This window comes from Ostrea edulis, chromosome 4, assembly GCF_947568905.1.
Source record: "Ostrea edulis chromosome 4, xbOstEdul1.1, whole genome shotgun sequence".
NCBI lineage: Eukaryota > Metazoa > Mollusca > Bivalvia > Ostreida > Ostreidae > Ostrea > Ostrea edulis.
In genome coordinates this window covers 28,983,950-29,009,787 of record NC_079167.1, presented here as the reverse complement: position 1 = coordinate 29,009,787, position 25,838 = coordinate 28,983,950, and the positions used below count along the sequence as shown (strand labels likewise).

General features: G+C 36.1%; 1 protein-coding gene and 1 long non-coding RNA gene across 5 annotated transcripts in view; one reads left to right on the top strand and one right to left on the bottom strand.

The window, feature by feature from the left end:
* The first annotated feature begins 5,977 nt into the window (after nt 1-5,977).
* LOC125670918 (somatostatin receptor type 2-like) overlaps nt 5,978-25,838 on the top strand; it is a 60,118-nt gene continuing 40,257 nt past the window's right edge. Inside the window, exons 1-2 of one of the 4 annotated variants that reach the window (XM_048906354.2) lie at nt 5,978-7,541; nt 24,008-24,053. The gene's annotated coding sequence lies outside the window, so the exon portion shown is untranslated. Of the gene's footprint in view, nt 7,542-11,933; nt 12,087-22,406; nt 22,511-24,007; nt 24,054-25,838 lie in introns of those variants that run through there. The other 3 variants (XM_048906353.2, XM_056161139.1, XM_048906356.2) reach the window with 3 other exon arrangements.
* Nucleotides 21,333-22,411, bottom strand: LOC130053719 (uncharacterized). Its single transcript, XR_008802069.1, has 2 exons — nt 22,157-22,411; nt 21,333-21,911 (listed from the first exon to the last, which is right to left on the bottom strand). It is a non-coding gene; the product is annotated as an uncharacterized LOC130053719 (long non-coding RNA).

Genomic DNA, 25,838 nt, shown 5'->3' with positions numbered 1-25,838 from the left:
ACATATAAACCTCGGGAAATTTGTCAACATCGATTTAAATGTTGCCCATGGTGAATAAATTAGGCCCCTAAAAGCTGAGTTTTTAATAATATCTCACAGTACTTTCACAATCCGAAGGGCGCATGTGACGTCACTGTACCACGTGACTATCTACCTAATTAACTAGACTTTTTGAAATCGGGGCTTAGATTTAAGTCTGTATTGTGGTTAATTATCGCAAAATTTTGGCAAACGAACTATTAGAATTAGTTACTATAAGCATAAAGAAGACAAAATGCATGTAATTTTGTATACTTTGAAAACATGACATGTGTCCTTTAATAAACTTCCTATAATAACCAACAAATCCCAAGAATTTCCTAACATCCTCAGGTGATGTAGCAGTCAGCCTTTGAAGAACTTTGTTGGTTTTATCAGGATGCAAGGTGAAGATAACGAACAGTGATCAATCTCATAACTCCTACAAGCAATACAAAATAGATAGTTGGGCAAACACGGACCCCTGGACACACCAGAGGTGGGATCAGGTGCCTAGGAGGAGTAAGCATCCCCTGCCTTCACTTGAAACGATGTGTCCCACGTATTTGACCCTCACCTGAAAGAATGTACATTTCTTGGGTGATAGTTTTAGCTCTGCTGTTTTTAACTTGTCAAATACTACCTGTAGTCGCTCCAAGTGCTCTCCAAATGTCTTGGAGAATATGATGATGTCATCCAGGAATATATAGCAAATGTTGAGATGGAGTTCCCCGAGACAATCTTCTATGAGTCTTTGGTACGTTGCTGGGCTATTTGAAAGTCCAAATGAGATGCGGTTGTATTCATAGAAGCCTAAGGCAAAGACAGTGAAAGCTGTCCTCTCTTTGTGATCCTCAGGAATTTCGATTTGATGATAGCCTGCCTTAGCATCAAGTACTGTGAAGAAGGAGTTTCTGGATGGGTTGTCCAATATTTCTTCTATGCGTGGAAGTGCATAAGCATCTTTCTTGGTCTTACTGTTTAACTGTCTATAATCCACGTACATCCTCAGTTCACTATTTTTCTTCTTCACCAGAACTACATTACTTGAAAATGGTGACTTTGACTTCCGAATTACTCCAGCTTCCAACAACTGCTAAAGATGGTCCCTAACCTCCTTAAACATTCCTGGGGGTATACGTCTGTGTCGTTGTTTAAATGATGTATTCTCTGTCAATTCTATCCGATGCTTAACTGCAGTAACAAGACCAATGTCTGTATCTTGCAATCATCTTCTTGGCTTCAATGTACTCCTGCTCATTAAGGTTTTCTTTGGGCATCTGGAAGTTTGTTTCTGTAACATCCTGAATTATTGTTGTAGGTTCAGGCATGTCCTCCACAGTGACTGCTTGTAACTCTGCAATAATTGCTTTGGGTGAAACTATTATTGTGCTGGTTGTGACATTACTGATAGTCACTGGCCCTGTAACATTGTAGTTATACTCAATAAGGTTTGGGATGATATCTAAATCTTTTGGAATAACTGACTTTCCCGCAGCCTGTATTAGAGCGACTGTCTGATGATAAGGGAGAGTCTTATCAGCATATCCTTCAATCATCACCTCTCCATTTGGGGGAATAATAACAAGTTTTCTCTCTGCAGATTTTAATACACCTAAGCTGTAGTTGTTCCTGATCAGTTCCCTCTCTCGAAGTGTTAGACATCGAAAAGTCCTACGGTAAACCAGGGCTCGTGCGACTTTGCAGTTTGTAAGTACCTATCTCCATTACTATTCTTTGTTTCCTCCATCAAGGATTTAAGAATATTTGTACCTAAAAGAATAGGCACATCCCTGTGATAGCTTGATCATCCACAACCAGTAACAAACAAGTATGCTTACTGCAATCACCAAGTCCATCTGAAGAAATATCCAGCTCAACTGCTTCTCTATAAGGTAAACTGCTTCCATCTGCACACTGCAGTTGAAACATATCTTCAATGTTTTGAATTTCTACATCATGGAAATACTCTTGATAAAATGATTCGCAAATGGTTGATACTGTAGACCCTGTATCCAGTAAAGCAGTAGCAAGTATCCCATTTACTTTAATCTTAACTTCTGTTGGATCTCCTATGATAACTGCTGATTGACGCTTTGTTTCTTTTCGACCTAACGTCCGCATCTTGATACTGGCCGAGATGAGTTTAAATCTTTCTTGTGGTCTAATCCCACTCTGCATCCGTACTTCAGATGTCCTACCTGACCACATCTGTAACATACAACTTCCTCATCATTCTCATTTTCCTGTGCATGTCCTCTCCTTTTGTTCTTTTACTGCCCATGCTGCTGTCCTTTGTGTCCTTGGCCTTGGTATTCATGATACTTTTTTCTGACATCATCTAATATGTCCTCTTTCATCTGATTCATTTTTTTGTATCCATTTTCTGAATCATTGACTTCAATCCATGCATTTGCACATTACTTGTATTAGCAACTGTCTGGTCAATGCAAGGTGAAGATACCGAACAGTGATCTATCTCATAACTCCTACAAGCAATACAAAATAGATAGTTGGGCAAACACGGACCCCTGGACACACCAGATGTGGGATCAGGTGCCTAGGAGGAGTAAGCATCCCCTGTTGACCGGTCACACCCGCCGTGAGCCCTATATCCTTATCAGGTAAACGGAGTTATCCGCAGTCAAAATCAGTGTGCCAAGAACGGCTTAACAATCGGTATGAAACACGTCAGACAGCATTTGACCCAATGCGAGGTTGTATTGACGAACTAGATCGTTATAACGACCATAGAATTTGCGAAATGCTGACTTCAATCGAGACTGTTGAAATCCCTGTACCGTCAACTTGTTTGTCAGTAGCTTACCTCGATTTAAAAACTGACTATACCCAGAACAAGCTCTTGCATATCGAATCAGTTGAGATATATAAACACCATATGTAGGTGATAATGGAATATTGCTACACAAATATGGGAAGTTGACGATGGAGAAGCTGAAATAATCCCGTTTGTCATACAGTTGAGTTGTCAGTTTGCCGTTAATGTCACTTTCAATAAAATATCTAAGTATGAAGCAGAAGTGGACGACTCTGTGGTGTCCTTTATTTCGAGCTCGCAGGGATATATCAAATCGACATATGAATGAAAGCTATCATTGTTAATAGACAAAACGTTATCGATATATCTAAAAGTCGAATTGAAGGTCACAGCGAGAGATTTTTTCTTCTCACGTAGAAGTTTTTGATTAAATTCTGCTTCATATGAATGTTAAAACAGGTCAGCTAACAAAGGAGCACAATTCGTGCCCATGGGAATTCCAACAGACTGTTTGAAGACCTGATCACCAAAGACCACAAAGATATTGTGTTAGTTTTCTTGACGTTTCCTTTTCTAAGTTTATCTTGTTCAACTTTTCTTACTGCCCGTCTCAATTCATCAAAGTTGGTGCATTATTTGAAAATATGTCCAGTTATATCTTTAAGATTTTCTGCTAATCCATTCCAAAACATATTTCTTAACATTTGATCTGTATTTGTTGGAGTGACCTTGCCGTTCTGAATCACTTTATTGAGCAAGTCCTCTAACCTACAGCTCCACTCTGACACATCTTCACTTCCCCCTTGTGATGCACTATAGAACTGGGATAGTAGATTTTCATTATCATCAACAGTGCCATATGTACTGTCAAACCTATGTAATATGTTTTCAATAGATGCATCTGTTCCAAGTCTCATCAACACCCGAGCTGCATTTCCTCGTAATGATATTCTAATGTTTTGCAAAATAGTGGTAACTTTTACATCATCTTTCATCAGACATCTCACTTCATAACGCCATAGGTCATGAAGTGTCACTTTTCTTATCTCGAGAAAATACTGGGAGTTTGGGTGGATGCGATGCAAAAGTAATTGCAGAATATTGAGGACTACTAGTAGCACCACCTGCCTCATGTGCATCAGGGATTTCTCCTTGCGAAACTCTAGGCGCTGTCCAATTTGCATTATTGATCATCCGTGATTTGAGATCCTTTGCAGACTTTGATTTCGGTTTTACTCCTAACTCCTTGAAAGCGTGTGCTAATTGTTTTAGTTCGGTGTCAGTTAATTCCTCTGATGCTCCTGGGTTGTCCGTACTCATGATTGCAGTTTAACCAAACACAATTAATACAATCTAAGTCCTGCAAACCTAATTCTAAATAAAGTAACACTAGTTACTTCAACCTTAAGTCTACATCTAATAAACCTGAAATGGTTTAGTCTAATTACACCTGGGGGGGGGGGGGAATTCAATAACTAAATTCTAAATTCAATGCAGTATCGAAACTAAATATAATTTCTAAACTCCTGAAACAAAATCAAATATATTAAGTGTATAACTAACTAATAGAAACTAATTAGATTGTAACCTAATTAAATTGTACTTAATGAACCTAAGAACTAATTAAACTTAATGACTATCATATAATTAAGAACACTAAGTTTTCAAAAAATTAATAATTTCTCTCATACAAGAAACCGCCACGTAGAAATGAAAATTAAGAAATCGCCGCGAACAAATAAAAATCACGAAAACGGCACGCTGACCAAAAAGGTCAAGTATCTAATATACTAATTGATAACCTGCAATAATAAACAACAATGCAAAGACTCTAAGCTGGGATATTACGAGCAAAGGCTAGGATGATGATGACAACAGACAAAATTGTAGACCTATGGATGTCTGACTGGAAAAATTTAAATCCCTTTGAACTAGTCAACCAGACTACACGTACACAATGGTAACGTACACAATCACAACTGGATTTCCAGACTATAACGTTTTCCACATACCTAATTTTGGCTAATGATGATTAATGGATATATGGACGCTGCAAGCAAGCGCAAATTAGTAAACAACGTATTTCTCGCACAATATCGTGAACAGGGACAAAATGTTAATCTACATTTTGTTTAAGTCAAATTAAAACCTTTGGTTTAAAGAAATACCCTTGAAACAATGTTGACTCTTATAAATGAATGAATACCAACAGCTATAATTATATCATTTCACGCCAACTGAAATAAATCCCTGATTCTCAAACGTGGTTTTGTTTTTTACCGGATGTTATTTAGTAGGGTATTAAAGACCGGTATAGTTTACACTAAAGTAATACTTCCGGATATTTACGGATTAAATATATTTTTTTTAAAGAATAACTTCGAACCGCTCTTTAACACCACTCTCACTGAAATATACCATGGTTTTTAACACACACAAAAAATACAATCATGATGCAGTGAATATACAGTCTTCAAAATAAGCACAGAAAATGAAATGATCTGGATTTGGTGTTAACCGCTGATCGATCAGAATCACGTGACACAGATGAGGTATACCCTTGTTCTTAAAACAATTTCAATGCAAAATAAAGTTTGGCTTACCAAGTCATCAGTTTCTAGTCCTAGTGAATTAATTCACAGAATACACATGAAATCCAGGGCCGTAAATTAACCTTCAATTTGGAGGAGGCAGGAAATTAGGCGGGCATCTTCTAAGATGTTACTTGACGCTGAGCACATTTTGTGCACACTGAACACGTTTCGTGCAAAATCCTTGATTCTAGGGCCTTCTAAGATGTTACTTGACTAACTCATTCTAAAAGAAAGATTTGGAATGCTTTTTAAGGGAGGTATCATGTTCTTAGTTATTGGAAACAACATAAATTCTAATGAACTTTAAATTTTAATTTTTTTTTGGCTCAAAAGTTGGAGGAGGCAGCTGCCTCCTCCGCCTCCATGTAATTTACGGCCCTGAAATCACAGCACAATCATAACACAGTTGAAGTGAAACACGCATTAAATTGAGAATGCCACTTCCGGTTGATGACATCATAATATGGAGCACCATTCGTACACGGGATGAAGTGCGCGGGAACCACCAATTCGTTTTCCTAAATCATGTTGGGCGCCATTTTTGTAACCGTTGTAACACAAGATGGTTGTAGGGTAGCGAGTTCATTTATTCACCAATCATAAGGAATAAAATATAGACGAGATGAGATGACATGAGATGAGATGACCCTAAAACAATGGCAACATATAAACATACAAACAACACATAGACCATACTAAGACATCATATTTTAACAATAACAAATACACAGAACATTCAATTAATAGAAATTAATGCTTAGGTCATTAATTTATAATTCACATTTATTTCTGTGATTAAAATATAGTAATTAGATTAGATCAATCATATGTACATTACATACCGGTTTATGGAACCGAGTTAGCCCTTATACAGTGTTGGCTCAAAACTGGGCTTTATATATTGACCTATTAAAATATCAATTATAACAATATTCACAAACCCTTCTTATTTAAGGATGCATGAATTAAAATAAACATTCATAACATTTAGCAACTTCCATTCTTCTCTTTCATACAAGTTTGGCAATTTATTTAAAATATAACTTCTCATTCATTAATTACTTAGAGAATTAAATCAGTGATTTTATAGATTTTAAATAGGTTATTTTACTTACAAGTAAAGGTGTTGTATAGAATAATCCAAGTACTTTTAGATTTATGAAATGTAGTAGTCACACCTATGTAAGACAAACTATTCTTCTACTGGCCTAGCAAATCACTAACTACTCACTTTGAAAAAATACCTGAAAGCACCCTGAAATTCCCGCCAGGGTCTGCCATTGGCCAAAATACAAATAACCAGCCAATAGAAATTTAAATCCAGTACATTACCTATTAAAATGTACATACTCTCACCTAGGCTAATCAATACCTGGGACCTGGACTTAACCATTATAAGAAATGGGGGTGTTTAGGTTTATTTAAACACGTACACACAAAACACTAAAGTTAGTAGCGCTGTGCATGAATGAATGCAAGCATGAATGAATAAATGAATGAGAATCTGAATTAAATCAAAGTATAATGTAAAATAATAAAACAAAAGTCCAACTATCACACTAGTCCGTAAAAAATAGGGTGGAACCTCGTCCCACTTTTCCTGTAGAAATAAAAATAGAATATGACGCGCCACCTAGCGAGCGTGGTTGTTGCTATTATATGTACAGCATACAGAACAAAAATCAGAGAGATACCAGTAAATTCTTTTTAAACACAATTTATTACTCGTGTAAAAAGTTTTGATCATCGGGGATTTAAATTAAAATAAAATTCGAGACTACTGTTCTATATGACTCCCAGAATGCCGCGTTATGGCACCCAAGCATGCGCATTAGTTGCAAAAACACTAACGTATGCAGGTTGCATCACTCTATTTATGTGAAGGTTCACGTCGAAAAATGGCCGAAAGAAAATAATTCCTGGAACTTTGCATATTTTATGGGACTTTCCTTATGAGGTAGGCTCTCCAATTTTTTGTGACATGTAAATTCAAGTATTGTGTTTGAAATTTTGTGAGTAAAAACCATGAAAGAAGGATTTAAATATTTTTTTGAATTTTTGTTGTAGAGGTGGGTGATTTGGCTTTTGACCAGCTGATTTTGCACGTGCTTGACTTCGATGTAAACACACTTTCACGCCTTGCTGGATGGGTATGTATTTTTTGGTATGAAACTGCTCATTAAGAACTGTACTACATGATGTGAAAGTACAACTTCTGAAAAGTTTACTTTAAGGAAGCAGGGTCAGGTCAAAGGTGAGTAATTTTGGTAAGAACATATAGGCAAAATTAATAGAGTGGTGCAACCTACATGCTATATCACCCGAGGGCACTAGCAATAAATATTGATGAATGGTTCCTTGTTTACTATGCATTATATTTAGACTAGATTGGAGAGAATTTCAAGACAAAAACAGAGTAAACGTTGTAATTATATCTTACAACAGATTAAATACGAACGCTGTTACGGTGGTGGTACAGGTATACACACAAGCAATGAGTAGTCATCAGTCTCCGAGATTCTTAAACTTTCCAGAAAATTCAACTTCCCTTTCAACCCAACTGGAGATAAAGCTGTAATCTACACTGCTGGTTCAGTAATGATACAACTACTCGTATCCACAAAGTAGCTCTGAATAGAGAACAGAATATGAAGATTTAGATGAAAAACTGGTGCAGAGAATGAGAACAGGGACAGTGATGTATCATTCACTCATATGGAGACGTCACCAAGACCAGCGAGGGGCTTCAATTTAAATCTTGGTTTTTGCTCAGAGCTTACGGCCTTTGAGCAGTGGGGTTTCCTAGCGTGCCACACCTACTGCGACCAGGGCCGTAAATTACATGGAGGCGGAGGAGGCAGCTGCCTCCTCCAACTTTTGAGCCAAAAAAAATTAAAATTTAAAGTTAATTAGAATTTATGTTGTTTCCAATAACTAAGAACATGATACCTCCCTTAAAAAGCATTCCAAATCTTTCTTTTAGAATGAGTTAGTCAAGTAACATCTTAGAAGGCCCTAGAATCAAGGATTTTGCACGAAACGTGTTCAGTGTGCACAAAATGTGCTCAGCGTCTGGGGGCCTGGGCGGCCCCCAGACCCCCGCCTAATTTCCTGCCTCCTCCAAATTGAAGGTTAATTTACGGCCCTGGCGACACGGGACATCCGTTTTTAAGGTCATCTCCGAGGACCCGTGACGGCGATGGAACTGTCACTACCTGTTTTAACGACTTATGTCTGTCGCGGATAGTGAATAAATTGAATCTAATTTCCAGACACCAGGTCGAACAGAGTTATAATCATGGACAGTTATACCGCTTTGTTTAATCACGAAGCTGGACACTTGAGAAAACAATTAACGTCTTAATGTCAATCCATGATACTTTGATTGAAAGGGGATATTTCTTGACCGATGACGTGTAAAACCTTTTGAATGTTATTTGTGCTACAATGTAGAATAATTAACTCAAATACAAAGTTAACAAATGTCAAATCCATTGATTGTATAGTTGAGAAGTGTACAAGTGCTTGTTGGTATAATGCATAGTCATTTTCAATTTTTTGAAAAACAATATTCATTTCATTTATGAGATGACAGAAAATCGAATCACACTCTCTCTCTCTGGCCGAGTTCAAATTATCGACACTTTCACTTGTTTTCTAACGAACTGTTCTATTTGTGAGAAGCAAGCTTGGTCATATAATTTCACGATAAAGATTATTATATTTACATTTCAGTGCCACACAATATCTTTATATAAAGTTTTCTCAAAATGCTTATTTCGGTTGCGGAGTGCTTGTACTAATTTATAATGTCACTTTCTCCATCGACGGAAAATGATGTTCATATGCGGTATTACTAGTCTATGCACATGCGCCATGTATCTTACGTCATAATGTCATTATACCCTCCTCCCCCCGCAATCGATGTTTCGGAAATTATATTTGATCCGGCAATGTCTGTCCGTCTGTCTGTGAACATGATTTTGATAGGACATTTTCTAAGAGACTATAGTTGATGTTAAGATTTGCACACTCTTCATTACGCTATAATTACTGATAAATCTCGAGGTCAAAGGAATTCAATGTATTCTGTAACTTTAAGTGAACCATGATATGTCCTTCAGGTATTCAGCTACATACCTGTAATCATGAGCACGCGTGGGTATTGTGTAACAGGTCTAGTTATGTCATCCCTTTATCCCACCTCAGCTGAAAAAACTCGTGTGAACTATGATGCATTGTATGATGCATGGTGTCCGTTTCAAGAATTTCTATCTGACGTCAATATGTAAACTTTTATTGTATTCGACTATCAAGGAAACCTTGGCTTAAAGCATTATGATATAAAAAGGAAAATAGGATCATATTTTGATTATCATCTGAAGTACTGTAGGGGTACAATTGATTATTTAAAACAATATGCAAGCATCGTCATGTAGTTATGGAAATAGATTCAAGTTTAATTAGATCTTGGCACACTGATCCTGGCTACGGACTACTCTGTATACCTAACCGGGATATAAGGCTTACGGCGGGTGTGACCGGTCGACGGGGGATGCTTACTCCTCCTAGGCACCTGATCCCACCTTTGGTATACCCAGAGGTCAGTGTTTGCCCAACTCTCTATTTTGGATTGCTTTTGGGAGTTATCTAAAAACCAAAAAACATGTAGTCTGCGTTGTAAATAAGTTTGTAGATTAGTGCAGTTGTAGTGCTAGATGTATTTATATGTAGTTTTTATGCCACCGAGATCGAAGATCGGGGGCACATTGTTTTTGTCCTGTCTGTCATTCTGTCTGAAACTTTAGCCTAGCTAATAACTTTTGAACAGTAAGTGTAGAGCTTTGATTTCCTTGTGACAAGACCTTTCCGTGGGTACTAAACCTTTTGACTTTGACATTTGACCTACTTTTTTAAAACTTTCATATTGTACATGAGCATTTCTTGTGACAAGATCTTTCTACTGGTACCAAGATATTTGTCCTTGTGACCTTGGCCATCTTCGGAATTGGCTATTATCGAGGTATTTGTGTTTCACAAACACATATTGTTATTATTCTCTGTAGTGTTAATATTGGCCACATTATGCAATTCTTTATTCTTTTCGTTTGTCCCGAAAATTTGACAATCAGATTGTTCGTGTCGAAGGTCATTTTGGTGCTTTGTATAATTTTTTGTATTTGACCTTGTATCCATGTTGTGGATGCGACACTTTTAGGTATCGTATGTTGTTGGAACTATATATATATATATATATATATATATATATATATATATATATATATATTAAAAGAAATAGAATAAACAGTACACAAAGTTAGACTATTTTAAAATGTAACGCCTGAGGATTATAAAATGAAAGCGCTTGCGTTAAATTTTTAACTTTGTGTACTGTTTATTCTATTTCTTTTAATAGTTTATACCGGACACTGTGATTTTTCAAAAACACAATTTGGATATATGGCCACGACACTGTTGGTTATTTAAAACTCAAAATTGCGACGCAACCCGCGTCTTTATTAAGAAACATATTAAATAAACAAACATCACACACCACGAAAAAAACCCACAAGTATCAATAATCTACATTGTTAACAAGAATGATACACTGTTGTACTGAATGAGAAAAATGGTTTCGTTGTAAGCGTGTTCATTGACGATGGTATAGGGAGTTGGTACCATGGATTGGTATATATAGCCTTACATAGAATGTTAAATTTATGCATGGTATAACAACGATAATCTACATATTTGGAATCTTTTAAATTATTTTCCTCTGCAAATGAAATTATGTAAGCTCAAAGAACAATATCTGAATATTTAATTTTGATCCATGCAACAAATCAAAGAAATGTCACACGAGGAGTTTATGAATTCTAAGTTACACTTATCAACATATTTTCTATCATTTTAGAATCACATATTATTCTCGATTTTGTTCGTTTCTCGGCTCGGTTTGATGTGAACAAGTGCTACGTCAATCAAACTTATCACGATTGAAGGAAAATCTTTGCACAGCTTTTGTCGTATAATAGCGTTTAGTGGGGGAAGAATTGCTCGCCTTTATATGTACATGTATACAAGACCACATTGGAAAATAATTTTATCAAGGTTGGAAGAAAGCTGCATTAATTAAATGTCACATTTGACTCGGTGATAAAGGTCGATACTAATTATTTCTACCCTTATGAAAATTACAGTAAACCTACTGTAGATTGTTAGGATGTTTAGGTACATGTATATTGTCGATTAATTCGTTTAGGAACAACGTCATGCTCATTAATGTTACACTCCATATCAGAAAAAGGCTTATGCAAAATAATATCTCTTCCGCTGAGGCGTGTACATGACTTACTGACATCGTCTTAGAAGATTCACCCTCTGTCCACCAAGGTACTCAAAGCGTACAGACATGAGATTGATATGAAATCGAAACAGATTACAGCATCTTCTTTCTCATGGTCAAATAATTATGCATGCCGATTTGCCTTCAGTGAAGAATTTGACAAGATGTTTATCAGTTGAAGCGTGAGTTCCTTGGCTCGTACGTCACTTGCCAACGGCGACTCATCACAATAGTAGGATATAGTTACCGCCTGTTGACTTATGTATTAATACGCTGAACTGAGCTTCAACGGAGAGGTTTCAGGAACCCGGAGGTTCCATTGTATGTGAACATAAGAGATCTACGGAAGGTAAGGTGACAATTATAAATATAGGTACGCCTCAGTCAATTCTCGTACATATCATGTATTTCAACATCTAATATTTGGGAAGTATTACCAGATTGCAGGAATAATTAATTGATCCCATGAAAGTAGAAGTATCCGGTGCCTTTAATGTATGTACCTGTCAGGAGGGAATGGGTGTTAATAAATCGCACAGATGCTAATTTTGTTTTTAAATTTGGATTTTCTTATGTACGCAATTCGGCATGTGTAAATGAAATACAAACACACACTATATTTCTACGTGAGATATATATATATATAAATTGGTTTTTTTTAAATTAGTGTCCGGTATAAGATATTAAAAGAAATAGAATAAACAGTACACAAAGTTAAAATTATAATTTTGTGTACTGTTTATTCTATTTCTTTGATATATATATATATATATACACACACATATATATATATACACATATATATATATATATATATATATATATATATATATATATATAGATGTGTGTGTGTGTCAATGTCACGAACCCCTCTTCATTATCTTCTTCTGTCATTATTGCGAGACTTTATTGTTCAAAGTAAACGTGATTCTTGCAAAACTTTATTGTTCGCTCGTATAACGGATGCAATGGTATGATAAATGTATCTTTTGTGTAACCAGCTGCTTGGATGTGACAAAACCTGTAAACGACATCCGTCATTTCGCGGGAGTCTGCGCGGACTATTGATCACGTTTTTGTATCGAATTCCTGTACAATATTTTAATTTATCACCTTATTAGCAAAGTGGCAGTCTCAATAATAATCATTAAATGGTGAGACTTGTTTAGTTTTCTATGAATACCCTGTACTGTGTAATAGGACCTTAACTTTTTTTTATTAAGAGCCTCTATCACAGATTGTCGTTTTGGAAGTTGCACTAATGAAAACAAGACCTGAACGCCGAATCCATATGAAGTGGTGGATGGTAGATTTTCTAGAAAATAATAGTTTTGGGTTGTTTTTTTAAATACACACTGTATAACAGAATTCATGTTGAACTATTTTACACCTTTCAAGACATATACATTTTAACTGAAAACGTTGAAGGGGGTCTAGCAACACACAATACATCAACACGAAAAAAGGTAAAACTCGATCAATTTATTATCTAAATTTCACGGGGATCTTATTCTTGTAGTTTCGTAATACCCACGAATTCAGATCCTCCTAGTCAACGTCACCAACCACGATATTTTTTTGTCTCGAAGCACAAAAATATAAATCTTGAAATGAAATGAGAAATACATACTATCGAAGTGTACGAGTTGACCGCGTATTTAAAATTAACATTTAGAATTAAGATATCAAAATACAACAACAGAGTTGGGAAAACCAAATCCTGGAAGATCGTTTTTTCCCAAAGGGCATCGCATTGTATGCATTCTTGGCATTTCGAAGCTATAATGATATTGAACATTTATTCGTCTGAAGCCTTTTATACGTGTAAAAACGGGGAATTGAAGCTAACAAGAAGAGCTAATTTTCTTGCTGATGTGTGATATCTTGTCATTCACTGTGCGATTTAGGAAGTCTAAACTCTTTCTATATCATAACAGCGCCTCCATTTCTGTAGTTTATTTTATTCTTATTTCGAAAACACGACGCTCACTGCTTGTCGTTAAATGAGATCATGTCACCAGCGGCGCCTTTGATTAAATAAATTTCCAACACAGTGCTCGCACGCTTTCAAGATCTTGCGTCAATTTGTGAAACTTGAGAAATTCAGAAACAAAATAGCATACAATTTAGCTACTTAGAACAGTTCAATGATGCTAACTACCGCTAAGTGTTTTGCTGTACACGTTGAATTAAACCAAATTATCTAACATTTTCAATGTCTTTGTTGGCATTGTGAGTTAAGCGGGATGCAGCTCATCATGCCCGGTGCTAGAGATTACAGTACTCTTCCTGAGTGGGAGTCATTCCTCTCTTGTTTGTTAGTTTTCTAGGGGTGGGGGGATCCATAATTTTTACGTCCCATTCAAGAATTTTCCACTCATTTAGGGACGTCACCAACTCGACGTGAAATGCCTTCTTTTTTTTTTTTTAAAAATTCAACCCATGCATGACACTCAAGGTTGTAGCAGTGAGGGTCCTTATTCGTGTTAACACCTGCCGTGACGCGCGGCTTTCGTTTCTGAAGTCCTAACGGAAAAACCCATGCCTTTCTCTATAAATGAAAGAAATACCCACTACCGACGTTGAACGTTTTAGGTTTACGTGACGTCGTGATTGAGTAGTTCTCTGGACAAATCTGGGAATTCTGCACTTAATATAGTCATACGGCCATACCGATGACAAAGGAATGATTTATATTGTCTGTCTATAGCCAGTGTTCAAGAAAATGACTTTTAATTTATCTCTTCTTTTTTGCGTGATCAAAGACAACCGTTCTAGACGATGGAACAGAACACACACTGGCTTCCGCTCCATGTTAGGCAGAAAATAGTTGTTTAATTGAAACATTCTATTATTACGAAAACAATTTCCGCTTCCTCTAATGAACGAATTGGTTCACGTCCTGAGCCTCCGCCATTTGTTTTCCATAATAGCATATGGTTCTTTTATCGATATGATTGTGTTTAATTTTATAAGAAACAAGACATTAAGCAGCAGTAAGAGCCACTTGAATGGGTGAATAGAAATCTCAGAATTGTGGGTTTTATCTCGGAGCATCGTGTTGTATGTCCAGATATTTCACAAATCAAAGTTACATGCACTTTTCAGTCTTGTCAGTAAACTAATCAAATACTCCGTAAAAGATTTAAAACTGTCATTAAATCTAAGCGTAAAATACAACGGAGATGGATTGGTTATAAAGATTAACGACAATTATGTTGCATTGGTATCATTAGTAGGAATTATTCAAGTCCCCCGGGGATCCGGGTTATAATACGTCCTCAGTACCCCTTGCTTGTCGTAGAGGCGACTAAATGGGGCGGTCCTTCGGATGAGACCGCAAAAACCGAGGTCCCGTGTCACAGTAGGTGTGGCACGATAAAGACCCCTCCCTGCTCAATGGCCATAAGCGCCGAGCATAGGCCTAAATTTTGCAGCCCTTCACCAGCGCATGCCTGTGTTCATATCAGGAATGCAAACCTCCAGTATTATGTAACAAATATATAATTAATGTTTTACACCCGACCCAACGGACATAATTATAATGTACAGGTACTCGTACAGTATATGTCACTCCAGGAAATTTAACACAATGTCTGTGCATCTACAGTCAATTAGGGTATATTATACAATTATGGACTGTTTAGCAGGGAGACATCACAAATTATTATAGGTCTTAGTAGGGTTATCACCCAAGGGCGCCAATGCGCCCGAAGGTGATAACCCTACTCAGACCTAATAATTTGTGATGTCTCCCTGCTAAACAGTCCATAATAGTTTTATTATCCTGAAGAATCTGAACGTTAAGAAAAACTATCACACATTTATTGACTTGTGCCACGTATCTTTTTTATTCAAAACGTCAACATATTCGTAATAACTTTCTCTGTAGAAAATTCTGATAACTTTTCAATAGTTTTCAAGGGGTGAAATCAATGTTACTTTCAACTACATACATTATTTTGTTTTACACTCAATGTCATACATTTATTAGATATATATGTTAACGAAAGCAAAACATTGAGGTTTGAGAGTTGTGACGTCACAATAGAATGACGCAAAACATAATGTCAAACGTAAACATTTCGTAACGTATTTCAAGACAAAAACGTAAACATCAAGTGAAATGCAAAATTGCATTAAAATGGAAATATTTTTCTTCTCGGTTGTTATATGTGATCGTTAATGTTGACGCTGAAGTTTATGATTAACGATCCCGCATATTTTCAATTATTTTTAATAGAGCTTTCTCGCTTGTGAGTTGTGCCATTGGAATTTATATTTTAAAAGGAGACAACACAGTTGTCATCCTGCGCGTGAGGGAGACATCACGAATTGTCTCCCTCCACGTGACCAGCCTTCGACCAATGAAATTTTGACTGTATCATTCTGAAGGATAATAAATATTATTGAATTATGTGGCTCTCCTTAATCGCTGGTACATGTACATGTGTTTTAATAATTATAAATGAAGTTTGCGGTTACTATAAATTGTATACCACGAACTAACAGTGAACTTTGCTTTAATAACAGGTGATGACTACGTTAATATATGCTTCGTTTCCTGGCAATGATGCATTCTAATTGATCAGTAATTCTGTAAAGAGACACCTATCAATTCAAAGGCGCATTACAATAGATTCTTGAGGATAGCTTGATAAAAGACGCATCTTTAATCAAAATTAAATTCATTGATTCCCCCATGCCCTGTATTAAACTGAAAATAAATTTTGCATGAGCGGGATATAGATATAATTAATTAAAAAATGACTAAGCTGAATATCACTAGAAAGGAGATCAAGGGGGTGGAGGGCCTGTCATTAACCACTTATGAGTATAAGGTCATTTTCATCTCGTGTGCTGTTTGAGGTACTGGGCAACAGTTTCCGAGCACAGGTTCAAATGACCAGACACAATGAGTTGCCATCTTGTCTAGATATCTTATTGCTTCGGTTTGTTTTGTTTATCTGTTCTAGGAAAGCCAGGGGAAGGATATTCATTGGATTCTTTTCCGAAGGGTATATTTTTATTCTTTTTTGTGAATAGAAATTAGATTTGGAAAAAACCAGCTATCGAAAAATGGTCTTTGTGGGAGTCACGAATTCTGATCCCGAACAAAAATTGCAGAATGCCTGTGATCGTATTTTGGTTGTTAAATACTGGTTGTCTATTATCAAAAATCACGTCGTATTAGTTTCTTTTTTAAAAAACCCATGACGAATGCAGTGTATACTAATGAGAATTTTCTGTTCAATATATTGTAAAAATATAAGATAGCATGAAATATTGTTTAAATCAAGATATGGCCCAAAGGGCATGGCAAGAAAGTGCAAAAAGAAATATCATTTATATAATATATCAGCCGAACGCAGAAGATAAGGATTTAATCATTGTAATTTGACATGCAGTAAAAGCAAAAATAATCACCCACCTCTGTGAAGATCACAAAATGCACTTATACTATGATATAGAATTCCAGAGTCATCATTGCACATTTTACATGATAACAACAATCTGATATGTAGCTATTTCTCTATACATGAAATAAATATCATCTTTTAAAATACATGAGGGTATGCACTGCGACGCTTCACGCTGGCATACTTCATGAAAGCTGAAGATAAGTAACCGATAAATCGCATAACTCCTATAAGGAATACAAAACAGAGAGTTGGGCAAACACTGACCCCTGGGTATACCAAAGGTGGAATCAGGTGCCTAGGAGGAGTAAGCACACCATGTCGATCGGTCACACTCGCCGTGAGCCCTATATTTTGATCAGGTAAACGGGGTAATCCGTATTCAAATCAGTGTGCCAAACAAACGGCCTAACAATCGGTATAAAACACACCAGACAGCATTTGACCCAATGGTAGGTTGTACTTTAAACTAGACTGTTGAACCTCTGTAACATCAACTTGTTCAACTTTATGAAGTGCGTTACCATGAAGCTTCGCAGTTCATATCCTCATGTATTTTAATTTTTATTTTAAAATCATAGACAGTTGCTTCTTCAACAAAAATGGAAAACGGAAATATTCTTATTTAGTGATCAGTCATCCTAAAAATTAATTTGTTAAACCACCACTCTGATTCCACGCACAAGTATGCTGAAGTTGAGATAAACAAATATGCTAGGGGTCATCGTTGACAATATCTTTGTGGTCTTTGGTGATCAGGTCTTTTAACAGTCTGTCGGAATTCCCATGGGCACGAATTGTGCTCCTTTATTATCTGACCTGTTATATTCATAGAAAGCAGAATTTATTCAGAAACTTCTACGTGAGAAGAAGAAATATCTTGCTGTGGCCTTCAATTTGACATTTAGATATATCGACGACGTTTTATCTATTAACAATAGTAACTTTCATTCATTTGTCGATTCGATATATCCCTGCGAGCTCGAAATAAAAGACACCACTGAGTCGTCCACTTCTGCTTCATACTTAGCTATTTTATTGAAAGTAGATATTAACGGCATACTAACAACTCAACTTAATGACAAACGGGATGATTTCAGCTTCTCTTTCGTGAACTTCCCATATTTGTGTAGCAATATTCCATTATCATCTGCATATGGTATTTATATCTCTCAAATGATTCGATACACAAGAGCTTGTTCTGCGTATAGTCAGTTTTTAAATCGATGCAGTCTACTGACAAACAAGTTGATGGTACAGGGGTTTCAACAGTCTCGTTTAAAGTCAGCATTTCGCAAATTCTATGGTCGTTATAACGGTCAGTGAACGGATCATTGTTAATGACATTGTCATTCTCATGGAAGCCCACAAGATTTACGTAACCTTCAAATACATTTAATGTATATTACATATTTTTAAGGATGTACATATACCTATATAGTACACTAAATTGTACTGTATACAAATATGATACAGGTGTTGACTTTTCTTCTTCTTTTTTTATTTGTACACTCTAAATTAATTTTATTTGTCATAAAATGTTCTACATACATGTATACATGTCCTGTTGTGTCATTAGGGAGAGGGCTCATATCGGCTAGGTCTGCTGGCCAATCCCCTCAATTTATTGAATTTTAATTTAATTATGAAGTTATTGATGACAAGTTTATCAGTATTTTCATCCTTATCTTTTGGGAATTCCCGGTATATTTTTAAGCATTTAAGCCTTCGGTATCGCTCCATTTCATCCAGTCTAAAATGAAGTTCCTTTAACTTGGATCGTAAATATGTACAAGCAGTTTCTGAGGAATAGCGATTTTGAAGTTGTCTTTATTCAGTACTGGTTGTTTGAAATGCGCTTCATCAGAGGAAACGCAATCTTGTAAATCGTTTCATCTGTTCAGGTCTCCAGAGAGCACGTTTCTGTCTTGTCGAGTTCAGCGAATGAAATGGACATCGTGTGTACCGGACACACGCACGGCGCATAAGTCACACACAACGCTCTGCTATTGAGTCAAAAATGGCGGCATGTCTCCATCACGGAGAGCACTGAATGCAATTGAAAACACAGTTACGATAAGCTTAAAGGATAAACTTTCCTTCCCGATGAAACCATAATTATTCACTCTAAGTATGTCATGAAATAAGAGAACCTAACATAGTGCTTCTACATGCTGTCATCAAGTGCTGGACCTTGTATATAGCATAATGACACCCAACGACACGAACATTGAAATTGTCAAATTTTCTGGACAACCCGTCTCTTCCTTAGGACAAAGGAGTTAATTACATGTGAATATTATGGAGAGAGAGGGGGTTGGGGTTGGTGGTGGTTGTTTGTTCAATCTAGCTGTTTGTCCCGTCGAGAATTTTTCACTCATCTAGTATGCTTGTGATTCATATATTTGGGTCAATGTTGTATTCGGGTATAATTCATTAAGCATTTTGAATATAGTATATAACTTGTTATTTTTGTTTGCTATGATTAAATATTTACAGGAGTGAAAGCCATATTTTCCTTTTATTGAAACGTCCCATTTCCGTTGTGTACTTTGTTAGGATCAGAGTTTCATAACAGAATTATGCTGACATCTGTTGACTTAAGGACTCAAGTATTTAGTATACATTACGTTATATAATACAGAGCAAACAATAAGAGAGAAAACGATATTTTTACCACGGTTTCCTCCTAGAGGAATTATTGGCATGCTGCATATAAACTTGTCACGACAGATGGAAAGCCTTTAAAATTAGAGTTCTTCTTCTGTCTACGTTTATCACGCTCTTGCAATAAGAACACGCATAAACATGTACTTCACTCATATATGTGTTACCTCATTTCTTTTCTACTTACCCGTTTGTAAATTAATGTTGTTCTATTGACTCATTCAGAAAAGTGAAGCTAAACAGTGATCAATCTCATAAATCCTGTAAAGTATACAAAATTAAGAGTAGGACAAACACGGACCCCTGGACACACCAGAGGTGGGATCAGGTGCCCAGGAAGAGTAAGCATCCCCTGTTGACAAGTCACACCCGCCGTGAGTCCTCTATCTTTATCAGGTAAACAGAGTAATCTGTAGTCAAAATCTAACAATTGTTGTGAAACACGTCAGACAGCATTCAACCTAACGACAGATTTTATCTACAAATAAGACCATTATAACGACCATAGAATTTGCGAAATATTGACTTTAATCGAGACTGTTGAAACTTCTGCAATATCAACTAGGCTAGTAAACTATCGTTTGATAGATATTTAGAAATCGAAAGCTTAGAAAATTAAGGAAAGAAAACGCTGCGTTTGGAATACATTAATATAAATGTTACTTTTCCGTTATTCTTCTTAGGTACCTGCTTATTTTCTGCAATATCCAGTTCATTCAATAAAACTAGAATTGTTAATATTATATTACACGTGTTGGAGTTTTCCATGGCCACAAATTCTGCTCCTTTATCTACCCACCTGGATTTTGTTTTCGGTATTCGTATGAGGTAAAATTTATTCAAAAACTTTTACATGAGAAGAAGATAAGTCGGACTTGCTTTTGGCTTTAGACATTTGAATACAATGATGCGGTTACTATAGCTATTAACAAAACAAGAGGTACTGTGAGCAATGCTCACTAAGAATACCCCCCGCTTACCCCAATATCCCAAAGGGTGTTGGTGATAGGTATAAACTACCTCTTTTCTGAGTGTAAAAAACAAATGGCATGACAAACCGAACCATATTGCTACTTCGATGTCCAGTGCGCTTGACCTTTGACCTTTTGACCCCAAAATAGATAGGAAACATCTTCATCCCATGGGTAGTCCATATTTATGATATGGTGACTGTAGGTGGAAAGGATAACGCTTTAGAGCCCGGAAACCATATTGCTACTTCGATGTCCAGTGCGCTTGACCTTTGACCCCAAAATCGATAGGGAACATCTTCATCCCATGGGTAGTCCATATATATGATATGGTGACAGTAGGTGGAAAGGATAATGCTTTAGAGCCCGGAAACCATTGCGTCTACGGACGGACGGACAGACAACCCGATTCCAGTATACCCCCCCCCCCCCTCCAACTTGTTGCGGGGGGTATAATGATTATTTTCATATGTCAATTCGATAATCCTACTAAACTCGAAATAAAACACATCACAAAGTCTTTCACATCTTCTTCATATTCAAATGTTTTACTTTATGAACATATTAATAGCAAACTAACAACTAAACATTATGACAAACAGCATGACTTCATCTTTCCCATCGTCAATTTCCCATATATATGTAATTGGAATATTCCATTATACCCTGCATATGGTGTTTACGTATCCCATCTGACTTAATAAGCGATAGCATATCTGCGTATGACCAGTTTCTACACCACGACATCTATTTGACAAATAAGTTAATGTTACGGGGGTTTCAACTGTCTCGTTGAGGGTCAGCATTTTGCAAAATTCCATGGTCGTTATGATGATCTAATTTATAAACACAGCGGGCCGTTGGGTCGATTGTCATCTGGCGTGTTCCATACCAATTCTTGGACCGTTCTCTACTAATTCTAAATATCGATTACTCCTTTTACATGATCAAGACAGAGGGATTACGGTGGGTATGGCCGGTCAACAAGGTATGTTTACCCCTCCTAGACACCTGATCCCACCTATAGTGTTCTCAGGGCCCTATTCTCGATTCTTTGAATTGGTCACTGCTCGTTACAAAAACAGTCGAGATAAAACGCCGGGTCTTCAAAAGTCCCTAAAAATACACGTAAGAACTAGCAGCCTCTAAATTGTAATTTTATTTATTGATTTTAATGCATTTTCGAAAATTTTGTGTTCATCTGATTAAAATATAGATTTATTTTTAAACGCACATTCAATTTGAAATTGATTTCAAATATTACTCAAAAAGATATTACCTGTAATACAGATAAACAAAAATTAATTAACCTAAATTCTACAATTCTTTTTAAACTTAAAATGATGCCTTAATTAACTCACTTGTGAATGGCCCAACTATAATGCACCCAAGAAAGTTTCAGGTATACGTACAAAGACACGTGACACCCGCTTATTATTTCATTCCTCGTGAAAATTCAATCGACATGACTGGGTTTCCAACTATGATTTAATTTCACATCATTACTACTTCTTCAGCAGATATCATTACGTCTTTGTTCTGAAATAATTATTTTAACTCTCTCTGGCGTATTGTTAAGTATAAAATAGCGATTCCCCCCGAACACAATGTAACACAAGCGATAACAGACAGAACAACCTGTTAAATCTCGTAGTCAGTTAACACGAGCGCGGGATAAACAGAAAGAGGAATACGTGGAGTGTTTATACAAGAAGGTATGTTTCACAGCCTGTGTAGATAAGACATTAACGCTGATGCTCTCTTTGTTACTTTACTTGTATGTTACATTTCACGGACGTGCAATATGGGAATGACGATACAAGTAAAGAAGAAAATAACACCGTGTTAAGTCGGTAATTTCGTTTTTTAACAAATCTATTAAATATGAAAGATCACGGTTCAATATGAGTTTAGTTTTCCTCTAATTCTGATCGTAAGTTTAAATAACAAGTATTTCTATAAATTCAGTAGATCGAATATACATAGCAAATCATAATTTTAGGAATTGTAATTGTACCTTGCACAACTTCACAAGTACATGTTTTCCTGCCACTTTACTTCCGGGTCAATGGTTCAAAATATGATGAACTCGCATGGATTTTTTTGGTTTTTTAATTACAATTTTCGAGGAAAACGTATAACGTCACCAACCTCTTGATGTCAAAACGAGATTCATTGGTAGTTTACAGTTTAGTTTAACAATATTTCAGCTTTGAAATTGTAGCAATTTAGAGAAATCGAAAACTTTGTCAACTGCATGGCCGCAATTGACGGTTTGTTGCACTTGCATGTAGTCCTTTTATGAGGGTTCTTCATTAATAAGTAAGAAATCAACTGTCATTTTTTTCAGGCACTATTAAATGTATGTTTCAAGTAAATTCTAATCAATTTAATCTCCGGCAATATTTTAAATGTAAATAAGCACTCCCAACTCGTTTTGCTATAATTAGAACATGGTTGGCAACTATCGATGTTTTTCGTCTTCAAACTGTTAATAATACATACAAAATATATATAGATTAATTTCCCAGTTTTGTTTTCAGGTGATACAAATTCATTTTTCTCTTTGTGTTTTGTTATATATTCTACTATGAAATAGATTGGTTGCAGGTAAATTAGCCCGTGCATGAGTTTGAACTAATCAGAGGCAGCGATCATAAAGACAACTCACACGTTATGAAGAACCTTGGGAGTTCATCAGTGGGAAGTTGTAGGAAGAAAAAGCATGTGCTTGATGTCTTGTAATGATAATCAATTGCAAAACATTCTCTTAATAATCATTCACGGCTTTTCATATAACGTGATGATGTCCTTTGGTTTTGTACATAATGATGATTAAAATCAATATCAAAGACGGTATTTCGTGTAATATTTTTAAAGACTCCCCTGTGCCCTAACTATTGCTAAAATATTATGAATCTACAGGCATGACTCAATTTCGTATATTAATTTCTTAAAAGTTCAATTGATGTATTTTCAGATCAATCACTATATTAAATCCGATAGTTCTAGCGAAACTTATCCGTTATTTAGCCTGCACCATCTGTTCATTCTGGATCAAGCTGTCAGATAGCGATTCTCTGACAGCATCAGATTATGCGCGGATCTAAAAGACTGACAACAGTGATAGACGGCGAATTTTCTAACCTTCTGTAACACATGGACTATCATTGCTAATGCTGTAAATTACAAGGACTGTGTTGTCATTTCAGATCCAAGACAATCTGAATGGCTGGTAGGCATATTTCATTCGTCAGAGTGAGTATCTTTAACTACTTTTCCTAGAATTTCTATCATTGTTTGCGATGAAAGTCTGTATCATCGCTTGCTCATCGTTTTCAATAAGAATATGAATCATAGTTTGCCATGAAAATTTGAATTATTGGTTTTGGTATGAGATATTTGAGATATGAAGTATGCAAAATTTGATTTATTACTTTGCTTTTAAAGATTGACACTTTATTCTGGGTATTTCTTTTGGTTTGGAGTATTTCTCTTGTTGGATATTTCTCTTAGTCTGGGTATTTCCCTTGATTTTAGATATTTCTCTTGGCTTGGAGTATTTCTCTTGTTGGGTATTTCTCTTAGTCTGGGTATTTCCCTTGATTTTAGATATTTCTCTTGGTTTAGAGTATTTCCCTTAGTCTGGGTATTTCCCTTGATTTTAGATATTTCTCTTGGCTTGGAGTATTTCTCTTGTTGGGTATTTTTCTTAGTCTGGGTATTTCCCTTGATTTTAGATATTTCTCTTGGTTTGGAGTATTTCCCTTAGACTGGGTATTTCTCTTAGTCTGGGTATTTCCCTTAGTCTGGGTATTTCCCTTAGTTTTAGATATTTCTCTTGGTTTGGTTATTTCTCTTAGTCTGGGTATTTCCCTTAGTCTGGGTATTTCTCTTAGTCTGGGTATTTCCGTTGGTTTTAGGTATTTCTCTTGGCTTGGAGTATTTCCCTTGGTTTTATATATTTCTCTTGGTTTGGTTATTTCTCTTGGTCTGGTTATTTCTTTTAGTTTGGGTATTTCTCTTGGTTGCGAGTATTTCCCTTGGTTTTAGATATTTCTCTTGGTTTGGGGTATTTCTCTTGGTTTGGGTATTTCTCTTGGTTTTGGTTATTAGTCCCCTACCGACGAAGTCGAAGGTGACTTTAGGTTTGCGCTCCGTCCGTCAGTTCTGCAAATCAGTTTTCCACACTTTTTTCTCTGTTCTTGCAGATATTTATTTCATATTTGATACATTGCTTTGCCATAACAAGTCACAGGTAGAGTTCGAATCTGGTTTCGGTCCATTGATTTTTCACTAAGTTATGGTCCTTGGACTTAGAAAAATAGCATGAATTATCAGTTTTCCGCACTTTGATTGTACTTGCAGATGTTCATTTAACATTTAGCACATTGCTTTGCCAAAACAAGTTATAGATCAAGTTCGAATTTGGTTTTGGTCCATTGATTTTTCACTAAGTTACAGTGTATGACCCTTGGACTTACAAAACTCGCATGAATTATCAGTTTTCCGCACTTACTTTCTCTGTTCTTGCAGATATTTATTTTATATTTGGTACAAATGCTTTGCCATATCAAGTTGCAGGTCAAGTTCGAATTTGGATTCGGTTTATTGATTTTTCACCAAGTTATGGCCATTGGACTTGTAACATGTTTTCTTAGTTTTGCTTGCAGATATTCATTTGATATTTTGTACATTACTTTGCCATAAAAAGTCACAGATCATGCTCAAATTTCGTCTCGGTTCGTTGATTTTTCACTAAGTTATTGCCCTTGGACTTAAATTTTTTAGCGTGAATGATCAGATTCCGGACTTTTTTTTTGTTGTGCTTGCAGGTATTCATTTGATATTTAATGGTACATTGCTTTGCCATAGCATGTTACAGATCAAGTTTGAATTTTGTGATTTTTCGCTGTGTTACGGCCCTTGGACTTAAACAAATAGTGTGAATTATCAGTTTTTCGGACTTTGTTTTGTTGTGCTTGCAGATACTTATTTGATAATTGGTATATTTTAGTTCGCCCCTACACAGTTGATCACATC